Source organism: Haemaphysalis longicornis, unplaced genomic scaffold, assembly GCF_048455015.1.
Source record: "Haemaphysalis longicornis isolate Haplotype H1 unplaced genomic scaffold, Haemaphysalis longicornis Haplotype H1 scaffold_4, whole genome shotgun sequence".
Classification (NCBI taxonomy): Eukaryota; Metazoa; Arthropoda; class Arachnida; order Ixodida; family Ixodidae; genus Haemaphysalis; species Haemaphysalis longicornis.
In genome coordinates, this window is record NW_027526361.1 from 189281312 (window position 1) to 189305391 (window position 24080).

The following is a 24080-nucleotide window of genomic DNA, read 5'->3' on the forward strand; positions in this document are numbered from 1 at the left end:
CCTCTCCTATCCTTATGGTTGCCGTACACTTTGTCAGAAAGTTCTCGACGTAGCCGTACGTCCTGCATCCGCAGCCTGGCTTGCGCAGGTTCTGGAGCACGCTTCCGTGGGACACACTGTCGAAGGCCCCCTTGAGGTCCAACGCAAGTATCCCGTGGGGCGAGTGTGTCGTGGCCTTCTTGAACACCAGTTCTTTTAACTGGACGAGGACGTATTGGGTGCACGGGTGCTGGCGGAACCCATACATAGTAGCCCGAATCCGGTTCGTCTCGTCCAGGAACCCTTGGAGTCTTCGGAAAACCATCGTTCCACAACCTTGCTGAGGCAAGATGTGGGCGAGATCGGGCGTATGTTCTCGATTGTCAGCGGTTTGCCCAGCTTGGTAATGAATGTCACTTCTGCTTTCTTCCATTCCGCGGGTAGTTCCGAGCGTTCCCAGGCCAGGTTGAGGAGGTTCAGGAGCTCGGCCGTCGCCGCGTCACTCATGTTGTTCAGCAGTCGGTAGGTAATGGCGTCCATGCCGTCAGTAGTTCTGTGGTGGTAAAGGGCTCGTCCAGCTCTGGATTTTCGGGTCCCCCGTACTCCTCCGGCAGAGGGAACTGCCCGAGCTCCGTCTTAAAATACCTCACCTTCAGGTCTTCGATGAGCCTCTTGCCGTCCCCGCCGTAGGCGTTGAGGACCTTGTTGAGGTTTCGGTTAGTGGCCGCCCTACCATTTAGCGGGTCGAGCAAGTGTCTCAGGAGGCACCAGGTCTTGCGTGCAGACAGCATGCCCTGCAGACGGTCGCACGTGATCATCCAGTTCTCCCGGCAGAGCTTGGCGGCGTACTCGGAGAATTTCTTGTTCAGCGAGGCTATGCGCTTGGGCAGCTTTGTGTTACTTCTCTGCCGTTTCCACCTGCGAGTCAGCGAGTGTCGAACCGCCCAAATGTGCGCGAGCTTGGCGTCGAGGAACGGTGTCTTTGCTGTCGTGGCGACGGTCTCCGTGAACTTATCGAGCGCGGCCTTCTGTTTTTTTGACCACTCCGCGTACGGTCTTCCACTACTCCCCTCGGCTTCGGCGGAAGATTCGGCCGCTTCTGCCCCGCACTTGCGCATGCGGTCCCAGTCGGTGATCCTTGCCATGCCTATTTCCGCTCTGAACTTGGGTCCTTTTTTCGTCACGCTCAAGATGTCGTGGTCGGATCCCAGGCTGACGTCCTCGTTGCGCCAGGTCGTGGTGAGAGTCCCCGCGATCCACGAGAGGCACGGGACGGTGTCCCGGTTCGCGCCGGTTCTCCTCCGGGTCGCTACCCCAGGCTCGTTGAGGAGTGCCAGTTCCAGGTCTTCAATCGTATTCGCGAGGGCCTCTCCCCGTTTGGATTGAGACTTGTAACCCCACATGGTGTGTGGGCGTTGAAATCTCCGAGGACCAGGAGTGCCCTGTTCCCCGCCAGCTGCTTCGCCTGGCCGACTGTCTCGTCGAAATCGAAGTCCCTGCATGAAGGCCTGCAGTAAACATTCATCGGGAACAGGTTCCCTCCGCTGCCTATGGTTCTCGTGTGTATCTCGACCACCGTGTGTTCGCAGCCCTTCTGGGCCGTGAGGTGCTGGGTGGCCGCCACGTTATTGCGTACCGTGACCGCCGTTCCCTTCCGAGGGGCCGCGTAAGTCACGTATCCTGGGATTCTGAGTGTGCATCACGTCCGGAGCGTGATCACGTCCGGCTTCTGGTCGAGGCTCTCGATGTGTAATTGAAGTTCTGCCGATTTGTTCTTGATTCCCCTGCAGTTCCATTGGCAGTTTCCCTGCAGTTCTTCTTCGGTATTGAGGACTCTGTAAAAGAATCATGGGAAGAATCCGAACTTAACGTGCTAAAATTTTGCACCACCCAACTCGATATTACGATCGAACCAAGTGCAATTGAACGTGCTCATCGGATCGGAAAATATGCCCCTGACAAAACAACACCAATCGTGGTAAAGCTTGCTCACTTCAAAACAAAAGAAAAGATTTTAGGCTGCGGAATCAAGCTTAAAGAAACGACCTTCGCCGTAAGGGAAGACTGCTGCAGCCACTCGCCTTGCGCGTGCTAAGTTGCTTAAAGTCATTCAACCAAAAAAGTGTGCATTTATGCTGAGAATGGACAAGCTGTTTGTTGCAAACAAGACCTACTTCTATGACGCGAAAAATGATAGCATTACGGAACTTGAAAACTCACCCATCATTACATTGGATAACAACCCACTATCACAAGCCACCTCCGTTGGCAGCACATGACAGGTTTCGAATCATTCCGCCTCGTGTTACACGTGTGTCCACCCTATGGCATTTCTAAACATAAACATCGCATTTACTAACATACGAAGCATAATTCCTAAACGTGATGAACTTTACAGTTTCATAAATGATATCAGTGCTGACAGTCATACTAACTGAAACATGGTTGCATGAAGACATTATAAATACGGAAGTGTTTCCCTCCAACTTGAACTTCACAATTTTTCGCCGCGATCGAGATAGCAAGAGAGGAGGTGGCGTGCTGATAGCCATTACTAATACCCTAGTTTCTTCACTTATATTCCATGATGACTAAATAGAATTAACCTGGGCACTTGTCTCAAACGGAGCCTCGAAATTTGTTTTTGGCGCCTGCTATAGGCCACCAGACAGCCACCCCTACTTCTGCGACCTACTTCATGAATCCCTACTTATAGTAACTAGTAAATATCCTCAGGCACCCATATTTTTATTCGGAGACTTCAACTGTCCAGCAATCAGCTGGTCGTTGCTTTCAGTGTCGAATGGGTCACCGTCTCAAGAACATCAATTCTTAAACACTGTACTTGATTTTAATGTTCACCAGGCCATAACCTGTCCTACCAGGGGTAATATTATCCTAGACCTCCTGCTAACTTCGTGGCCTGACGACATAAAATCAATTAACACGCTCCCTGGTCTTAGTGACCACAAACTAATCCATATTTGCATCTCTTCCCCGCTGAAAAAGAAATCACCCACACAGAAGATAATAACAGATTACAAGAGAGGAAATTTTAACGCCATTAATCACGAACTCACAAAATTCTTAGGTAACTTCAGGATTACGCACCTAACTCGTAGTGTCAACGCTAACTGGGAACTTTTTAAGACAACAATGCTTAACTTTAAAAATAAATACATTCCTACTACCCTCATTAAATCCGATTCCAACTGTCAATGGTTTAACAAACAGCTAAAATCACTCTGCAACCGGAAGAAACGCTTGTACAGATCGGCTCACCTAAGCCGAAGTCCCACTGCATGGGAGCGCTATCGCTCATGCGCGAAACAGTACTTAACCGAACTCAAAGCTGCAAACAATTAAATTCTTTCCCGATCACCTATTATCAATTCTTCAATCAAACCCTAACTAATTTTGGCGCATGCTTTCCCGTACGTCACAATCTAATCGATTAGACCTCACTAATGCTGACGGAGAACCAATCGACGTCGCACAGTGCGCTTCTGCTTTGAATGACCACTTTTCGTCTGTGTTTTCCTCTGCTAATACCACTGATACCGTAGCATTGCCGGATCCAGAAGCTGTAGCGATGCCAGGAATTGAAATCTCTCCAGAAGGAATATTTAAACTGATTAATGGTCTAAAAGTTTCTTTTCGGCCGGCTGTGACAGTATTAACAGTAAATTACTAAAAAGTACCATTTCAGTCTCTAGCCAGATACTTTACTTGATCTTCACACAATCATTACAAACAGGAAACGTACCAGACGATTGGAAGAAGGCTAAGGTTATTGCAATTTTTAAATCAGGCAACCGCGCAATCCCAGCAAACTACCGGCCTATTTCCTTAACCAGTAGCCCATCTAAAATGCTCGAACATATCATAGCTTCAAATCTCATGACTTATCTGGAATCCATCAATTTTTTCTTTGCTCATCAACATGGTTTCCGGAAACTACTATCGTGCGAAACCCAACTAGCGGAATTCACACATGATATACTTCACTTCATGGATGAAAATCTTCAAACTGACGCCATATTTTTAGATTTCTCTAAAGCATTCGACCGTGTCCCTCATACCCTATTAGTATCTAAACTGTGCAACCTTAGAATCCCTCCCAACATAATTTCCTGGATAGAAAATTTCCTATAAACCGGAAGCAGTTCACAAGCGCTAACGATTATGACTCACCTCTCTCTGACGTAACGTCAGGTGTCCTCCAGGGTGCCTGCCTCTCCCCGCTTCTCTTTCTAATATACATAAACGACTTGCCCAATAATGTACTAACAAAATTAAGACTTTTTCCGATGACTGCGTTCTGTACTCTCCAATCTATAAACCCGATGACAGAGCTAAAGTTCAACATGATCTAAATATAATTGTAGCTTGGTGTGATAAATCTCTTATGCCATTAAACCTCACTAAGTGCAAAATAATGACATTCACCCGTAAAATGATCCGAGTACAGTACACCTATAGCATAAAGTCTCTTCCCATTAGCCCTACACTATCTTACAAATATCTCGGAGTGCATCTATCATCGTCGCTATCATGGTCAAACCATATTCAAATCATCTGTTCGGAGGCCTCACGCACCCTCGGATACTTGCGCCGGAAATTAAACTTAGCCTCACCAGACATTAAAAAGCTAGCTTATGAAACTTATGTCCGACCGAAATTAGAATATGCCTGCTCAATCTGGCACCCCTCACAAACTTATCTTACTAATGATATAGAACGGATTCAAAACCGCGCTGCCCGTTTTATTTGCTCCCAATACTCTAACGATATTAGCGTTACTGCACTAAAAGAATCATTGAACCTGCCGTCACTTGAATCTCGTCGCATCATTTCTCGGTTGTGCCTTCTGCATGCTTTCTATTATCATCCTAAATCGCGGCACGTCCTGCTTCAACCATCACACAGAACTTTATCAAGTATAAACCACAGTCATCCTATCGTACCCATAAATGGACACACATCTGCAACTTCTTTCCGAATGGGATTACACTCTGGAATAAACTACCCGATAATTTAGTAACACGCATTAACCGCCAAGCCTTCCGCAATAAACTAAAAATTAACTTGTCACAATCTAACTAAATTTTCTATTCTCCTGCCAGTTTTTACAATAATGTTGAAAATATTTCATATGTTTAAAATATTTCATATGTCTCTGAATGTATACCCCTGTAACTTTACGTTTACCTTGCACTTGGTAATGTTTACTGTATACTTTGCATTTTGTACCCATTGTATTATAATTGTTCTCTGAATGTTTACCTTTGGTACCCTTTGAGTTTTTTTTTGCGTTGTTTCCTATACTTTGTACGCCGCCCCCCCTTATGTAATGCCTTCGGGTCTTTAACGTGGAATAAATGAAATAAAAGATCGTGGTCTTCCCCCCATGGTTGCGTCTATTATTGTTGATCCTCTTCATGGTCGTCCGAGGTCACCTGGTCGCGCCGACTTGCGACCGCTCCCTTGATTTTACTGGTACTCGCGCGCTCCCTTATCGTCGCGGAGAGGCCCACGTACCGCATTTTCGCTTCTCAGGACGAGGTCTCGGCGGCTGGTTGGTCCAACTTGGTGGATAACTCCTCCATCCTGCTCTCAATCTCGACCATTTCGTGCTTCAGGCTTCCCACTTTGGACCCTAGGAGCCCCAGCTTCGTTTGCATGTCGTAACGCTGTTGGCTTAGTTGGTTAACGGCCGCGAGGACCGCCGCCAGGCCGTCATGTAGCTGTTACATCTGACGTGGCACTAGCGACGCCCCCTCCGGCTTCGAGGTCTTGGCGTCCATTTTCACGTGACGGGGTGACGACGACGTTGACGGTTCCGCCTTCCGATCGGGTAGAGGTGCGGGGTCCCGCCGTGGCACCTTGCGTTTCGTGTTGGCGTCCCCAGACGCTTCGTTTGATATTACTGCCCCAGCGAGTTTTCCGCTAGCTAGCCCGTAGATTTTCTGCATTAACGCCCTGATCTCCAGGTGCTGTTGTTGGATTTAAGCATTGTGCTTTTCGATAGACTTTTTCAGATCCGCGCATTCGCTACATTCAGCGGTTGGAGCTCGTTGGTTAGAGGGAAGAGAAGGGAAGGAAAGGGGGCAGATAGAAGAGAACTCCTTTTCGCATGCGAGAGCCACGGACGACCTGTCGGTCCAGCCCACCTGTTTCTCGGCGTTCCTCCGTCGAAGGAACGTGGCCCGGAGCTTGGAACGTGGCCCGGCCCGCGCCCCTTGGGCCGCGAGACGTGGAGCGTCGTCGGCTCAGGTGGCCCACCTTGCGGGCCGGTGTTGCCGACCGGCGGCGAGGCTTGCTGCGTTGGGGTCACCCAGTACGACCACTGCGTTCTTGACTTTATTCGGCTTCGGACCGTCGGCGCTCCCAGGGCTTTGCAGGTCTTTGCAGGCCCGATTTGCGGTGAGGTGGTTGCCCCCGCAGAGACCGCACTTTGGGTTACAGGTGTGTTTAGAGTCCGGGTGGGTGACGCTGCATCCCCAGCGGATTATGTTTTGGGGATCGGGCACACATCCATCCGATGACCGAAGCGGCAGCACTGGTAACAGATGTCAATATGATTGCCGTACAGTGAGCACTCGACCAGGAGGTTGCCATACCGGACGTAGTTCGGGAGATTTGGCCCCACGAAGGCGATGACGACGGACGTGGTCTTGCCTATCCGGTTCGCCTGGAGGGCCGACAGGTTGTGCTCGTCGACCACGAGTTCTTGGATTTCTCGGGTGGTGTCCTTCAGCGGAACGCCCCGTATCACTCCCTTGACCGTACCGTGAGGTGCCGACTCGTAAGCGCTCACCTCGTGGGACGTCCCGGCGATGACTATGCGTTCCACCAGGGCGTACTTGTCGGCGTTCTCTCTCTTTGGCGTGTTTACGATGACGATTTTCTGTCGGCGAATCGGCCATACTACGTAATCTTTGGCCGCGACCCCGCCGACTTGCACCGCCGCGCTGATATCTCGACTGATCTCCACGCGGGACACCTCGCAGACTTGGAGGCCACCCCGGGGTCTCATGACGATATTTATGTTATCGCGAGGGAGGTCCTTCATGCGGGCGGCCCGCCGCAGCCTCCCCTTGTTCAAACTCCCTTCCTTGTGGTGACGTGGGTCTCCGCCGCTAGCGCCTCCTGGAGCGCCGCTATCTTGGGTTTTACGTCGACCATCGCCATTGGCGGGTCCGACGCCATCTTTGCATTCTTGGTGAGGTAGCGTTAGGCTTGGCCTGCCGTTCTTTTTCTGCTTGAGCATTTCACCGGCGGTTTTCCACCCCAGGGCTTTCGAGACTTGTTCTGGTAAAATCTCTTCACCTTTAACTTCGACTCTCATGCCGGTCGCCATTTTAGGTCAACATCCGCTTAGCTGATGAGCGACGAAGTCGTTTAACACAAGCAATTTACGGTGAGACATAGCGGCACGGTCCCAGGCCTAGCGACTACCGCAACTGAGGCCGGGTCTTTGCTAGCCTTAACGACTGCCCATTGAGGATCCACAAAAGGGGCTCAAATTGTTGGAGAAATGGTCCCCTACCTCGGAGTTTGGGGTTGTGATGGTCCTTGAGACTTTAGAAAGTCGTAAGATGAATTCCCGGCGGGGTCCGAGTTGATAAGCCGACGCAATTAGCACAAAAAGTCGAGCCGATGGAAAGCACGCCCGCAGAAATCGGCAAGCGGTGGCGCCCCCTTTTTTCGAGACTGTGGCTGCCGTCTTTCCCCCCGCCTATATAAGTTGAAGGTTCAATATAATACCCCAATACCCACAAAATGCCTTCATTGGTGATTTGTCGTTATTTGATGCGACTATGAGTATATAATCATCCACAGCATCGCTGGATGACCCTGGAGGTATGGGTTCCTTATGGTTTGCTACGTTGAGGTGTACTTTGTAACACGCAGCACGGTGGAGGTACAGAAAATACTCTTTGAAAGAGAACAGATGGCCGTATAAATGAGGTGAGTTTGACAGGAAAGTACTGCAGCCTTTCTGTAGGCTACGTGCCTCTCGATAACCATAGATATTGGACGCAGCTTCCGCACTAGCAGCGGGGCGATAACCCGGTCAACAATACCGTGAAACAGTGCCTTGGTGTTGCATCTTCAATCAAGCCCTCACGCGTTTTGTTATTATTATTTTCGGCGCCTCCTTCGTGAGCATATTAAACACCTAACCTCGCTTTGGAGCCTCAGTTTTGCAAGAGTCAAGGACAAGCAATTGACGTGCCCTTTCCTACCGCCATATCTGCTTTTGAGCTGATTTGGATTTTTCATCTTCGCATTGACAGCTTATAGATAATTACGTTGTAGCAGGAGACGTACTAACAGCGCTTTCCATTATTTTATTGGTATTTGCTGAACAAACTTAGAATATAGATCGTGCGCATACTCGTAGTGTGTATAATTCCTAAGGACTGTATATGCGAGTGTGACGCTGTTATGAAAGAACGCTTGCTGAGCCCGCGGCCAGGTCAGCGCAGAGCTGAGTGATTATGTGGTCGTAACGACTGCGAGAGTTAAAGAAGCATTTATGTACAATATCTACAAGGGTTTTACATTGTCGTGCCGTTAGAAAGCCAGTAGCGAAAGCACGTCTCAGTGCGATGTCTCCATCGTCCTTCGCCACTCCAACGTCTCCGGGCGTTTCCACATTTATTTTCTTAGGTCCGCTTCGGCCGCCAGCAGTACAAATGTCTCCAATCACGACCCTCCGCTGGCCGCTGTTTCAATGCGATGACTGCAAGCGAGGCTGTGGCGTAAGATGGTGCACCAGATTAGGAGGCCGGAGGAGGTGACTCATAGGAGCCGCTTAAGGAGGCCCGGGCGAGCTTGACGCCGGACGTGAGACAGCGCTGCGGGATTTCGCGCGCCCAATCCCATGGGCGCCGTGCTTCAGCAGCCAAGCAAACTTGTATGGCCAGCCTTGGCACAACAACGTGCATTCACAGAGGGCAGCAAAGTGACAAAAATAACAGCGTGGGTCCTGCAGAGGGAGCCCTTTACAACAACCTTCGCGCATTGGTGTACTGGCTGGTGCAAAGCAACCCCAAACACACAGATTCAACTACGACATGTCGAGAAGGACAAAGAAGAATGTACGCAGAATTACAGCGACCCGACTATCCAGTATGGTAAGGCAGCATAATATATCTTTGGTAAATACTGCGGAATAAGAATAATGTTTAAGCTTCTAAAGTCCATTAGTCAGACTCTGTAACGCACTTAATCTCGAAATCTGCCAATGAATTCTCGCGCATGAGTAGAAATGGAACAAATGTGTCACGGACATTGCGGCTGCTGCCCGCAACTCTCGGCCCACTACAGAATTTGTGTAGGCACGTGAGGAAATGCAACTGCTTTTTTCCTAAACCTTGCTCATGGTCCATAGATCGACCCGCCACGCGACTTAAGTGTCCTCTATGCGAACGCAGATTGCTGTATATCCTGGTAGCCCTTAGAACAACCTGCGCGGAGCTTCGGAAAGAAATGGGTTTGCATTTGTTTTTGTGGCGTCATTCGGTCCTGCGTGAGAGATATCCGCAAGATGGCTCGTAACCCTGAGCCATCTTGCCGATATCGTCGCGTTCTAACCCAGCTTGCCACTTCGTCATCCGGACGAAATCAGGAGGAGCTTCATTATATCCTTGCCTTGGATATCGCGATGGGGCAGAATGACGACGTTTTCTACGGTCGATGAAAATTGGCTTTCCGGGGATACAGTGATTGGTGACATAGACTCGTTCTTGTGCCAGGTTATTGCCAGCGGGAACGGAACTCAGGACTAAGGCGGAATGTTTGGAGACGCTGTGGATACTGTCGACTAGCTGCGCTAAAGCGTTGACAACTTTTATTGGGCCGAGAGCCTTTCATCAAACGAGAAAGTGACTCTCGTAGTAGTCAACGCAATTTCTCAAAATAGCCGCTGCTCTAAAGAGGGACGGTGACAGAAAAAATAAATATTTAAGCCATCCATTGTCATTGTGACATTTCCAGACCAGTGAGGAGAATCCACAGTCCAGGATTTTCGCACTGTAGCCGACCGTCCGTGCCCTATTCCCCAGCAGCACTACCAAGGGGTAGGGTGAGTTTTGGAGCGAGGGCCATGCGGTGATGTGGCATGCCAACACTAGGCGCTATAGTGTTCTTAATGTGGGGCTGAATGTGTAGTGACTTGGAAATGGTATTGAATAATTTGTGCAGAGCGTGCAGGGGGGAAGTGTCGGTTTGGAGCTGGCTAAGTGTGCCTACTCAACTGTGGGGGGAGTTTGGTTAGGGGGAGAGAGGAAACTGAAAATTACTACAACAAATCAGGTTCAAGCGGTATTTGAAACCGGGTATAGATAGCTGCGGCCGCTGGGTATTACTTCTCTTAATGTATTGTGTTTGTCGGTGGTGTATGGCACCAAGTGCGCTTTTAATACGTGTAACTTGTCGTCTGTTTGTTCACTTCTGTGTGCTTGTCATGTTTTGCGAAGTTGTTGTCTCATGTGTGGATTCACGTCGGTGTAGGGTAATGTTGTTATGTCTATTGTATTCAGAGTGTAGCAGCAGGAGCCATTCGATCGGCGGCTTTCTTCCCGCTATACCACAGTGGCCAGGTTCCCCGCAAAGCACCAGTTCGAATTTGCAGGCGTAAATAGACATAATACCCTCGACAATGGCATTTACAACATAGTTTTTGAAGAGCTTTGGTGGTGACGAGAATGCCCACACATTGTTAATCACAAGATATGTACAGATAATGGGTTGTGGACTCTGGCTTGAAGGATATTGCCGCGAACCATGCATTGGATTTGTTTATTTGTGTTTTGCCTAATGCGCGCAATGCCTCTAGCGACGGAGATACCACGGCCGAGAAGCAAACTTTGGTCATTCTCTGCAGTAGTGTGGATGTCAGGAGCAGCATCCTCACAGTAGACGGTGATCATCAAGCTTGCGAGGTGTGACCGGGTGACGTGATCATCGGCGATCCTTACAGCAGCACGGTGTTCGGGGTTCATCTGCGGTGCCGTGGAGTGATCAGAGGCAAAAGTTATCGACTTGGTCTGCAGATCAATTATTGCGCCGTTGTCCATCAAAAAGTCGATTCCTAGAATTACGTCGCGGGAGCAGTTAGGCAAAATGATGAACGCAGCGGGGTAGGTGGTGCCCTCTATGGTGACACGCGATGTGCACGTTCCACTTGGCGTTACGAGATGGCCTCCTGCTCTGCGTATATGCGGACCATCCCATCTTGTCGTAATTTATTCAGCTTAAACGCGAATGACCCGCTCATTACCAACTAGTCGGCTGCCGTATCGATGAGGGCGACTATGTCAAAGCCGTCGATAGACAACTGGACGTCGGACGGCCCTCTCCTCGAGTTTCGGGTGCGTCGGGGCGTCGTATTTGGGCACTCGACGGTTGGGAACTAAGCGTTATCGTTATTGTCGTCTATCGGGGGAGTTTCGGTCATGTCGGGTAGGCGTCGGGCCGTGTGGCTGTCGTCGTGTTCGGGAGTCTCGTCAGGGTTAGGTTGCGTTGTCGGGATGAGGGCATGTCGTGAATCACAGTCTTCGGCGCGTCCTTGCATCGTTGGAGGGTTTCCGGTTTTTCACCGTAGAGCAACTTCACCTGCACAAGTTGCTGCCTTTGGTTTCCCCCGCATGGGCTAGGGGACCTTCCACGTGAGAATTCCACAGTGCTATGGCGGTTCGGCGACTGGTACGGGTACGGCGACGGTGAGCGGTTGAAACGGGGTGGGCCACGGCTTGTTTGCGAGAGATACTCGTCGATCTCACGTGGTCGTTGGCCAGGGAGAGGGAGAGGGGAGTCGACGGAGAATCCTCGCAAACCTAGGCTCTTGTGATAAAGAACATGAAGTACACCATAAGCCTCAGCAGTAAACATACTAGTATTCACATACAGACTTGTATTGACATTAAGGACCGGTCCATGCGCAGCGCAGGACAAATATGTTCCGTTTTTGAGGTGTCCGTATAGAATTCACCACACTGGGATTTCAGCTGCAGATACAAGAAGTGTCGCAGGATTGCACGTGTGGGCGCTCGGTCTTTCTATGTATGTGTAAAAGATATGCAGCATCATACAGGGCGGAGATTGCACGCTGCTATAAAATCTATTGCAGAAGTTTTGATGGTCTCTAAAAATGAGACAGCAAACTCCGATGCTTCCTTTGTGACTTTGTAAGCGACGGGTGCAGAAAATGATGGTCTATTTAGCAGGGGTCCAGTTATGAATGTGTCGTAAAAATCTGACTGAAAAGGATGGTGAGGCGTTTATGAGATTTTAAAAGCATAAAGCAGGTCTGTGTATGTTCGCTGACATTGACGTTGTCGGTTTCATTGATTACACTAAGCATGGAGGATTTCGAGCGGGCTCGTGGGGAAGGTGCTACACGACAGGCGGAGCACTTTAGCACCCCAGATGAACCACTGCGTCCAGCAATTTGAGGGATGTTTTACTTGCTGACACATGAACAAGACTGCCATAGTGTCACGCGTCTCACGCGGCAAAGAAATGAGGCTCGATTTGAAGCATTTGATTTACACACAATATATTTACAAAACAAAACCACTCAAACCAACGCAATCATAACCAACTCACAAGCATATCACACTATACACAAAAATACAAGCACAACCTCATACTATCCCAAAAATCTAGTCAGATAGTCACTATAACCCATTAACTGTCTATTCCAAATCCAAACATCCTACCGCCGGTACCACGGTGCGATGCAGATGACGTGGCCCAGTGGGTTGGTTGGCTTCCGCGTCGCCGAACGTCGCCGAACGTCGCGATGGCCCGTTCTGGTGCGTCGTGGTCCGGCGGACCGCGGTGCGATGACTCAGCTTCGCTGAGCAGCGCGGCTCAGCAGGGGGCCAGCAGAGCGAAGCTGCTGGTAATCGGTGGTCTTGAGCTGCCCGCTGCCAGACGGTGCGGTGCCGCTGGTGCGTCGTGGGGCACTGCTCGACGGGTCGCCGGCGGTGCGATGCCGCCGGTCAGCAGGAGGCCAGCAGAGCGCAGCTGCTGGTAATCGGTGGTTCCGGGCAGCCCGCTGCCAAACGGTGCGATGCCGCTGGTGCGTTGTGCAGGCACGGCCCGAACTTCCCACCGTTCCTCCAAAGAACCCGTTCCACTCTGTCCACTCCAACCTTGTTCTCTTCCTCTTCACCTCGCATTATTCGTGTGCAGTTCCCATTCGCTGAACAAGCTACCTCCTCCTCCTCTTCGATTACCCTGTGTTTCTTCTCCATTGGTTACTTCAACGTCCTTCTCACCATCCCGTATGCTGATTTTTCGTTTTCTTCATCTTTTCTGACAACATCTTCTTCTGGGGCCAATCCCCCTTCGGGTATGGGTTCTTACCACATGACATTACCCCCCAAAATTGAAGAGTTTTTTTTTCTTAAAAAAACTGCTAAACACCACACCTGTTCGTGGGAACAAAGTCCGCAGTCCGTACGTCACAACAACATCAGTCCTATTAATCTACTACATCAGTCCTACTAAACTAATAATATTCATCACACACCAAGTTCAATCTTCACAAAAACTAACTACAAATCCTACACTCAATCACAACACGTAACACTAACAGACAGCTCTTCCTCATCCACATACACTAATCTGCTCATGCCATCGGCTCTAACATCACCAAAATAAAACACGACAACAAATTTCAAGATTGCAAACACTCTTAATCACTCTACACTTCTCAACTACCTCATTTCCGTGTAGGCTTCATACCCCTACAACACCTTGTCGTCTGCACCAAACCACAACATTTATGCTTTATCTTATTACGCAACCTATTATTCAACTTTATGAATCCCTTTTCTGTCCAGGTCGTCTCCGTGTACTCCATCAGGCTAGCTGACCCTTGCCTTCATCTTCACCTTCTTGCGCTTCTTCCATTCAGCACCTTTAACTACACGGTCATCTCTGTTTGAACCACCATCAATGTTCACTTGTCTCACTGCCCTATGACCCGTGCCCTGTCTCCAGTCCTCTAGTGCAAGCTTTCTCTCCATTGTGCACGACTCGCACGATTTCTTTGTTTTTGTCTTCTTTGCGCGTCTGCGCTTTTGCTCTCCTCTGACGTTGATATTTTGCCTACTCCCAGAGGACTCACTGGACATCTTTTGGCCGACCCCACCTTGTCTGGGGTACTGACTACGAAGCCAGCCGTTCGTCTTACGGGCCTTAGCTGGTTGTCTGCGCTTCATCTTGGTAGCGTGCGCTAACTCCACCAACTTCTCAGCCACCGCATCACTTTTCGCACAGCTCCGCTTATGCACTCGAACCTTCCTAATCCCCAGACTCTTTTTCCTTCTCTGCTTCGCACGCTTAGGAAAAGACGGGCACTTTTTCTCGCCTTCTTGGGTCTCAGCAACCTTATGGTGCGCTGGACATTGCCTTTCGCTTGGGACTAACCCCGGTCCTGCGCCTAGCCTAAATTTCTCGAGCCGGGACTCTTTGTCAACAACAAGGTGCTCGGTCTGAGGGAGCTGTCGTAGCTGCTCTGAAATACGCTGGCTTGGCTGCGCACTGTTGATCCCGTTTACCATCTTAGACGCTGAGCTGTCCGATGAGCCGTCCAGAGAATTTGCACTGGCCTTTTTCGGGAGTAGTGTACTCTCAATATTCATAGGCCTTTTTACCCGACCAGCAATACAGCGTTCTGTCCGGAGGCTATCACTGCCAGTACACGGAGCGGTCTGTATTTCCATCTCAATTATTACTCCTTCAGAGACCGTCAAATCGATTGAGTCATCAAAAGTACTAGGCGGTCGCAAGCTGTCCTCGCCTGACATGTTCTTATTGAACTCATCACCAAGAACCTGGTCTGTGATTCTACCACATCCGGCCAGTTCACTGCCATGCCCTTCAAACGCGCCTTTCTCCGCAGTATTATTTTGCGAGAGCCCTTTTCCTTTTATATTTTCATTGCCATCACCGCGCTGTGCAAGCCACGTTCTCTCAACCGCACGTGCTTCTTCGCTGTCACCTATCTGCGTTCTTTCTTTCTCTCGTGCCTCAGAGAGGTCTGCGACCCTCGTGCCTTCATACTCATGTGCGGCGCGTTCACCGTTGTTTCTCCGTTCTATTTCCTCGCGGCGCCGCTTTAACTCTGCTTGGTGTATCTTAAATTCCAAAATCTCTATTTCCCGCACGGCTTTCCTCTCATCTTCTTGAGCTTTCTCTCGTAACCTTGTACTCTCCCGTTCGTACAGACTGAACACCTCCTCCTTGGTCAAACCTAACGTACTAGCCAAGGTTAAAATCTTCTCGAGATTCATCTCTCCGCCAGGTGAGACGTGTGGTTGGGCCAAGGATGAATCCTGGCAGGCTCGCCAAAATGTTTGTCACGCGTCTCACGCGGCAAAGAAATGAGGCTCGATTTGAAGCATTTGATTTACACACAATATATTTACAAAACAAAACCACTCAAACCAACGCAATCATAACCAACTCACAAGCATATCACACTATACACAAAAATACAAGCACAACCTCATACTATCCCAAAAATCTAGTCAGATAGTCACTATAACCCATTAACTGTCTATTCCAAATCCAAACATCCTACCGCCGGTACCACGGTGCGATGCAGATGACGTGGCCCAGTGGGTTGGTTGGCTTCCGCGTCGCCGAACGTCGCCGAACGTCGCGATGGCCCGTTCTGGTGCGTCGTGGTCCGGCGGACCGCGGTGCGATGACTCAGCTTCGCTGAGCAGCGCGGCTCAGCAGGGGGCCAGCAGAGCGAAGCTGCTGGTAATCGGTGGTCTTGAGCTGCCCGCTGCCAGACGGTGCGGTGCCGCTGGTGCGTCGTGGGGCACTGCTCGACGGGTCGCCGGCGGTGCGATGCCGCCGGTCAGCAGGAGGCCAGCAGAGCGCAGCTGCTGGTAATCGGTGGTTCCGGGCAGCCCGCTGCCAAACGGTGCGATGCCGCTGGTGCGTTGTGCAGGCACGGCCCGAACTTCCCACCGTTCCTCCAAAGAACCCGTTCCACTCTGTCCACTCCAACCTTGTTCTCTTCCTCTTCACCTCGCATTAATCGTGTGCAGTTCCCATTCGCTGAACAAGCTACCTCCTCCTCCTCTTCGATTACCCTGTGTTTCTTCTCCATTGGTCACTTCAACGTCCTTCTTACCATCCCGTATGCTGATTTTTCGTTTTCTTCATCTTTTCTGACAACATCTTCTTCTGGGGCCAATCCCCCTTCGGGTATGGGTTCTTACCACATGACACATAGTCCAATGGAGAACCGATTAGGCTAGTAAAAACACGTAAAAAAGTTGTTAGTCAGCACCATATATAGCTTGTGAGAGAACATTGACTATAGTTATAGCCCTTAAGCATACATGTTTAGGTTGATATGTGGGATGAATGTGATCTTTTCATCACGGACTACAACGAGTAAATCGGTTTCGTTTCTGAGTGGAATGGAGGCACCATTGAGTTTGGTGTCTCGATTCAGCCGAATTCCATGCCTTTTCGAAAACAAAACACAAGTCCACTTTCCTGGATTATATTTAGAACCATTGCTGTCTGCCCGGTCAGCTAGCTCGTTAACAACAAATGGGACTTGGCGGTCGCAAATACACTGTTTACAAGAGTAAAGGTAATCGTATGTCGTCGACATAGATTGAACAGGAAATTGATGGTTGAAATTCCTTTCCAAGTTAATTCATTTTCACAATTTAAAAAAGTGCAACTAAAACTCCGCCTTGCTGCACGCCGACTTCCTGCGCATGGATCATAGATTCTGCACTTCAAACTCTACACGGAAGGTTATTTCGGACAAGTAACTAGTATTTTTCACGTTACCCGACATGCCAAAGGACTTCAGGTCACTCAGGGTGCCATACCGCAACGAGGTATCGTACGCATTTTCCAGGTCGAAGATAGCTGCCATACAATGCTTCTTGTGGAGAAAAGCATCTTCGACCTACGACTCTAATGCAACCAGTTGATCGTTGGAAGATCGTCCGACCCTCATACCTGCCTGGCGGCTCTCGAGAAGACCGTTGTACTCTAAGAAGTACATGAGTCTCCTGTTTATCATCTACTGTAAGAGTTTACACAGGCAGCTTGTCAGGGCAATGGGATGATAACTTGCGGGAGAGGAAACGTCCTACCCCTCCTTCAGAAAAATCCCCTACGATGGCCCCCTCAAAGACCCTGAAAGGCCCCCGAAATAAATATTTTGTTGTAGACGTTAAGGATGGTTTCAAGTGTGTCGGCATGAAGGTGTTGTATCATGGTGTACGTAATGTCGTCTACACCTGGAGCTGAAGGCTTACGAGTACTGAGTGCGATCTTCAGCTCATGAAGTGAAAAGCGGTGTTTTAAGAGTATGTGGACCTTAATTATCTCACACGGAGTTATTCTGACAGGATGTTTTGTGTTTCATGAAAGTGTTTGTGTAGTGTGGTGAACTAGACACACGTTGGAAGTGTTGTGCGATTGCGTTAGCCTGGTCTTTCAGTGTATCCCCTGTTGTACTAACCAGGGGCAGGCTCTGTTTGTCGTACAGACAGTGTGAGCGTCGGCGTTTGAATTTATGCGTGTGAGAAAAGGTGCACCCCCTCTGCCTTTCTGACTCCCGGCCCACGCGATTCCCAAGTGCTTTTGCCTGTTTAAAGGAGATCAGGTTATCCGAAGTGAGGTACAGACGAAGGACCCGACGCCTTGTTTTGGTGCTACCGTGCTCGCCTACAGTACTCGTTCCACCAGGGCCCCCTTTGGCTGCGCGGGGCACCGGACACCTAGGGAATGGACTTTTAGGCAGCGTCGAGAATGTCTTCAGTGAGTAGTTGGGCGGCTTCTTCTACATGTAGGTGTGTAATGAATGTGATGTTTTGATGTTTCTGTAAATATACTCCAGTTTTCTCGATCTTTAAGAAACCTTTTATACGAACGGGAACTGTTCGGGTTATTACCTGTGTGTGTTAATGTGGTTGGGAGGTGGTCACAACTATAAACGATAGTGCCAATGTCGTTTATTTCCTGGCAATAATGGCCACACCACCCGAGGTGTGTGTGTAGCCATCCCTGTCCTTTCTGAATACCATGTACCTTGTGGGCCTGATCTCTACGGCCGTCCAGAAATGAGGCTCACTGCGGTTGAGTACAATGAGAAACTCTTTACTCACATCTCCCACGCTGTCACCCGTCCGGCTACACACAGCCACCAGAACCAGAAACACTCTGTGTCTTTTGATTCCCGAGTCCGAGTCTCCGCGCGCGGTTCTTCTGCACCCCGCCCCCTCCTTCGCCTCGCTGCCCGCTGCCCGTCGTGTCCGCCAGCGCCATCTCTCGTGCCCCGGCGTCCCCAGGTCCCGCGGCACCAAAGCGTGCGCGGGGGAATCTCGGAGGCCATGCGTGGCCGGCGGCGGAGAGGGTCCGAGGAGAGAGCTCGCGGCGAGGGGCGCCTAAGCGCTCCTCACATCTCTCCCCCCTCAAGCCTCGCCCGCCGTCCCCAGAAGCAGCTGGTCGGCGCCCGGGCCGCCCTGTGCAGCTGTGGGTGGGACGGCACCCGCCGAAGTGTGGCAGCATGCCGCTCTGTCGCCATCGTCACCACGTAGGCGTCCGCAGGAGCGCATTCTCGGGTGCCGGCGCAGGATTCTACCGAACGGCCAGGCTCCTCTCGACAGCGCCCCGGCGTCCCGATCTCCGCTGCTCGGCGCCGGAACCGGAGGCGCCGCGATGAGCCCGGTGCAAACCCGGTTGACGGGCGCTCGTAGAGGCTCGAAGCCCCCGAACGAGCTGTAGGCTCTGCGCCCACCTTCGCCTCCACGCCAGGGTTACAGCTCCGCGAGGAGCTCAGCAGGCCTCCAACCCATGAAGAGGACTCCGCCGTCGACCAGGAGGCGAACCGCAGCCGCCTCGCATCTCTGAAGGGCGGCAGGACCACCCGGACCGTGGCAACAGCTCCCGGGTCGAACCAGGAAGGCCCTCTGCTCGGCAGGCCCGGGCCAGACTCGCAACGCCCAGGCACGAACGTATCGCCCCGCACCACCAGGCCGGTGGCGCGAAGCTCCCGGGTCGCACCGGAAGGGCCCGCTGTCGGCAGGCCCAGGCTGGCATCGTAACGGCTATTGATTGATTGTAGGGTTTAACACGCCGACGCAACGCAGGCGATGAGGCGCGCCGTAGTGGAGGGCTCCGGATTAATTTTGACCACCTGGGGATCTTTAACGTGCGCCGAAATCTCGTACACGCGGGCGTTTTTGCTTTTCGCCTCCATCAGAAAAGCGGCCGCCACGGCCGGGAATCGAACCCGCGACCTTGTGCTCAGCAGCGCAACTCCTTAGCCACTGAGCCACCGCGGTGGGTCATCGTAACGGCCAGGCACAAAACCACGCCCCGCACCACCGCACAGGTGGCGCGATGAAACTTGAAGCGGTGACTGTGCTGCGGGTTGCTCCGTGGTAGAACCACGTGAGACACGGACCGTGGGGGGTAGCCACTACCGCACCCTCAGGTCGTAACGATGGGTGCGAACCCTATCGCCGGCCGTTCTGTCCTCAGTAGCTGGACTCCCACCTCCTGGTTCCGCTACCACCTGTTCGTCATCGCCAGTGCGAACGTGATAGGCCTTGAGATCGCTCACGTGCACAGGACCCACCAGCTCGTCGCTTTCAAGCGACTGCATCTCATACGTGAGCAGAGTCGTCTGCGCCGTAATTCTGTATGGCCCTTGCCATTTGTGTGCGAGCGCTGCGGTGAAACCGCGTGCAGCGTTGCTGAGTGGGTGCGTTCTCCTTAGCACTAGGTCACCGATGTTGTACACAAGGTGACGACGGCCTTTGTTATTTTTCATTTCATTTCATTTCATGTTTATTAGATAATTTTTGCATTACAAATATGCAACAAGATGTTGGGCCAATAGCCGAAGCTAGTTGAGGCCCAGATAAAGATAGACAGCAGGGAAAACAAACTTAATTAACAATTCAGTGAAACAAGTGCAATACTTAGTGTACGCAGAGTGTGTAAATACAGGACGCAAAGGCACTCATAAGCCGCGAGAGAAGAAAATAAACACCAATATCAATCAATACAGTGAAAACAAAATATACACTTTTACACATTTGAATCTTACACTCGAGGTTGATTGTTTAAAAACAGTATCTTTACAGTACTCTTTTTTTTTTTCAAATAAATACATTCAGCGTCTATCTAGACACAGATACACAGCTACATGTACAGACCTAAGAGCCACAACAGAGTACGCAGCAACAGAAACCTCGATGCATTTCGGCAGGAATAGCCGCTTAAGAGATCGGAACCATACAATTAAAAGTCAACATAAAACTTATCCAGAAATATATTTTCATGCACCAACCTGGTGCCTGTCCACGATGCCTTCTTGCTATTTATATTGATGTTTCCTTCAGCCTAGCTTCGAACGATAGAACCTTTTTATAGAAAAAATAAAATTGTTAGCCATCTTTATTTCAAGGGGTATACTGTTCCAGATTTTGGCACCAAAGTTTTGGATTAATCGTTCGCCGTAGGTATTACGAGTTATCGGCAGGTTAAAGTTTACGTTATTGGCATGCCTAGTATTGCTGGTTGGAATAATAAATAAATTTAGTGATAACGCGTGATTATTATGAAGGATCTTATTCACAGTAATTGCAATTTTCATTTCGGAAAGAAGTTTTATGGGCAAGATCTGAAGGTCACGAAACAATATTTCAGTAGGAGTGTGGAACTGGGAAAAGGTGATAATACGCAAGGCTCTTTTCTGCAGTTTAAACAAAGGATCGAGGTAAGTTTTAAATGTAAAAGCCCAAGACTCGCAGCAATATGTCAGGTGGCAGTGAAACAGAGAAAAATAAATAATTTTTAACGTGGACAGGTCAAAGTACATCCTAGCTCTTAGCAATACATAACACACAGAAGCTAGTTTTGAGCACACGTTATTTATGTGGGTCTTCCAGTTCAAATGACAATCAAGTGTAACACCCAAGTACTTGATTGTATTAGCTTGTTCCAACTCAAAATTATCTATGAAAACTTTCAATGTTGCTTCGCCTAAGTTTTTACTTCGTGAAGTGAACATAATATATTTACTTTTTGCACCATTGATAGTCAGTTTATTTGCTTTGAACCAAGAGGAGATTCTCGATAATTCCTGATTAATAATAAGTTGAACCTCGGAGAGTGTTTTTCCTGTAAAAAGTATGACAGTATCATCAGCATACGATACTGCCTTAGAGCAAGTTAGGATGTTGGGAAAATTATTAATATAAAGAGAAAACAACACTGGTCCTAGCACCGATCCCTGTGGTACTCCGGTTTCTACAGTCATGTGTGAAGAGCAAATATTGTCCAGACAAACAAACTGTTTTCTGTTATCTAAGTAACTCGTGAAAAGATTGTAAGCCGGTCCACGAATGCCGTACTTTTGTAGTTTTTGTAACAAAATTGAATGCCCCACCGTATCGAAGGCTTTCTGCAGGTCTAAGAAAATTCCAATCGCTATTTCATTAGAATGCAAAGATGTGCATATTGCTTGTGTCGTTTCCATGACTGCTGTCGACGTGCACCTATTTTGCCTAAAACCGTGCTGGAAATCATTTATAATGTTATGAGAATCTATGTAAACCCGCAGTTGCAACAAAATTAGCTTTTCAAAAATTGTGTTTACGACACTCAGTACGGATATAGGGCGATAACTACTTGGTTCATTAACATCCCCATGCTTATAAACTGGGCTGATTTTGGCAATTTTTAAAACCTCGGGGTAAATACCGTCTTGCAGAGAATGGTTGAAAATTCTAAGTAGAATCGGTGCGAGAACATCAATATTGTCTTTCAGCGTTTTGACTGTTATCCCGTCATATCCGGTTGCCTTATTATTTGCCATTCCAGCCACAATTGTAACTAGCTCATCATTAGTTATATCCCTGAAAGAAAATGTACTATCAATATGGGAAATATTCTCCTCATAAGAAGTCGCAGAAATTCTGGAAGCTAATTGGGGTCCTATACTTGTAAAAAAGGCATTGAAATTATCCACGATGTCTACAGTAACTCTGTCAGGCTGAACCTGTTTTTTAGGAGATTTACCAATCACTCTATTTATTATACCCCACATCTGCTTAGTATTCCCTTGGGCGCGTTCTATAAGAGAGCTGTTGTATTCCTTTTTTCTTTTTCTTATCAACGCTACAACACGGTTCCGATGTGAACGGAACTGCTGTAAATAGTACAAATTCTGCTTATGACGTTTCCACCTATGATACCAAGTATCTTTCTCCTTAATGGCTTCTAGTATTCTATTATTCATCCAGGGACATAAGGGTTCAGTATATTTAGTATGAACATGGGTTGTGCACTCACTTATGGCGTTGGTTAAATGGTGTATAAAATTTGCATGTTCCCTGTGAATGTCAGAGTCATATACGAAGCAAGAATTTAGATTTATCAATTTTGTCTGAAGCCTGTTGTAATCTACACGCGGTTTCTTGGTTGATAGTGGCTTGTTAGGGCTAGCGGGTCTATCACAGAGAAAGGCAAAAGTTGGGGAATGATCAGCAATATTCAAGTCATAGACACCTGCAAAAACGTTGTCACTATTACTTAAGACATGATCAATGCAAGTAGAAGAAGTGGCTGTAATTCTGGTGGGTTCAGTGATAAAATTCTTCAAATTGAACGACTCTTGCAAAAAAATATAATCATTGTTTTGCGAAGCACAGGTATCCATATTGAAATCCCCGCTTATTATAACCGGACCTTTGTGCTTGCGACTGATGACACCTAGGATGTCTTCGAAAGCGTCAATAAACAATGGTACACTAGAATTCGGGGGTCGGTATATGACGCCCACTACTGTGCCTGAAGACAGGGCTACAAAAACACTCTCTATTACATTGTTGTTGATTGTTATGTCATTCAAACTGGTATACTGTTGCGATGACCTGATATAAAGGGCTACCCCTCCACCTCTGGTAACAGTATTTCGAGACGAGCAAACGGCATCATACCCAGAAATAGCGACAGTCTCATGTACTTTCAGCCAAGTCTCTGACAGGGCTATGACGTCAAACGTAAATTTATGTTGCGATAAAAATGCTAACAAAATGTCTTCATTTTTTCGAATGCTTCGAATATTGCAATGAGTAATTGACAACAGCAGATCTTCCGTTTTTTTTCTGTTAACTTGTTCAATGGAAAACATATTTCAGCAGCTTCGTGAACAAAAACGAGAAAAGAGCGAGAAAGGAAGAAAGGAAGCCGGTGGTTGCCTAAACAATCTTCTCTAGGTCGGCATCACATGCGATATGAACGACACGCGCGTTTTCTGTTTTGCGCATCAGTATCTTTCCTTGGGACACCCAGGCAAACTTCCAGTTTTTGTCGCGTTTTGTTTGAATGGCTTTGCCAAGCAAAACTTTATACTCTGGGCACAAGTGCTCATTGATGTAGACAGGTTCGTCTGCATCAAAACCAAGCACGGATCCAGTCAACCTCTGTTTTTTGGCTTTCACAAGAAGCTCGTCCCGGGTTTTCCTTGAAAGGAACTTTACAACAATGTTGGGGCGGTTCCTATCTTTGGTGGGAACCCGGTGAATGACATCAATGTCTTCAACCCGAAGGCTTGATTTTAGGCGGTTGGCAATAGTGAGCATAACATCAGGCAGAGATTCGTCAGCAGCTAGCGGAACACCCTTTATCTCTAGGTTGTTTCTGCGGCTGTATTGCTTCATGTCAATTATTTCTTGCTGCATCTCAAAAACCTGCTGTCGAAGTTCACGAACTTCGTTACTAGCCTCAACCTGTGTTTCCTTCACTTCCGCTATGTCACGAACCGCGTTCTGAATCTCTGCCCTAAATTGCTCTATCTTCGAATCCATGTTTGTCACAGACTTTTTTAGTTCTTGCACCTCGGTTAGGGATGCCTTGCCGTTACCGGCCACCGCTTTAATGTCAGCTCGGATGGTCGAGGTAATTTTTTGCAAACACAACGTCACATCACCCAAAGCCCTCGCCAGCTCCTTTACGGTTCCTGGGGGCTTTTCCGTCAAGGATTGCCCGAGAGCCGTAAGAGGGTTTTCGTCATC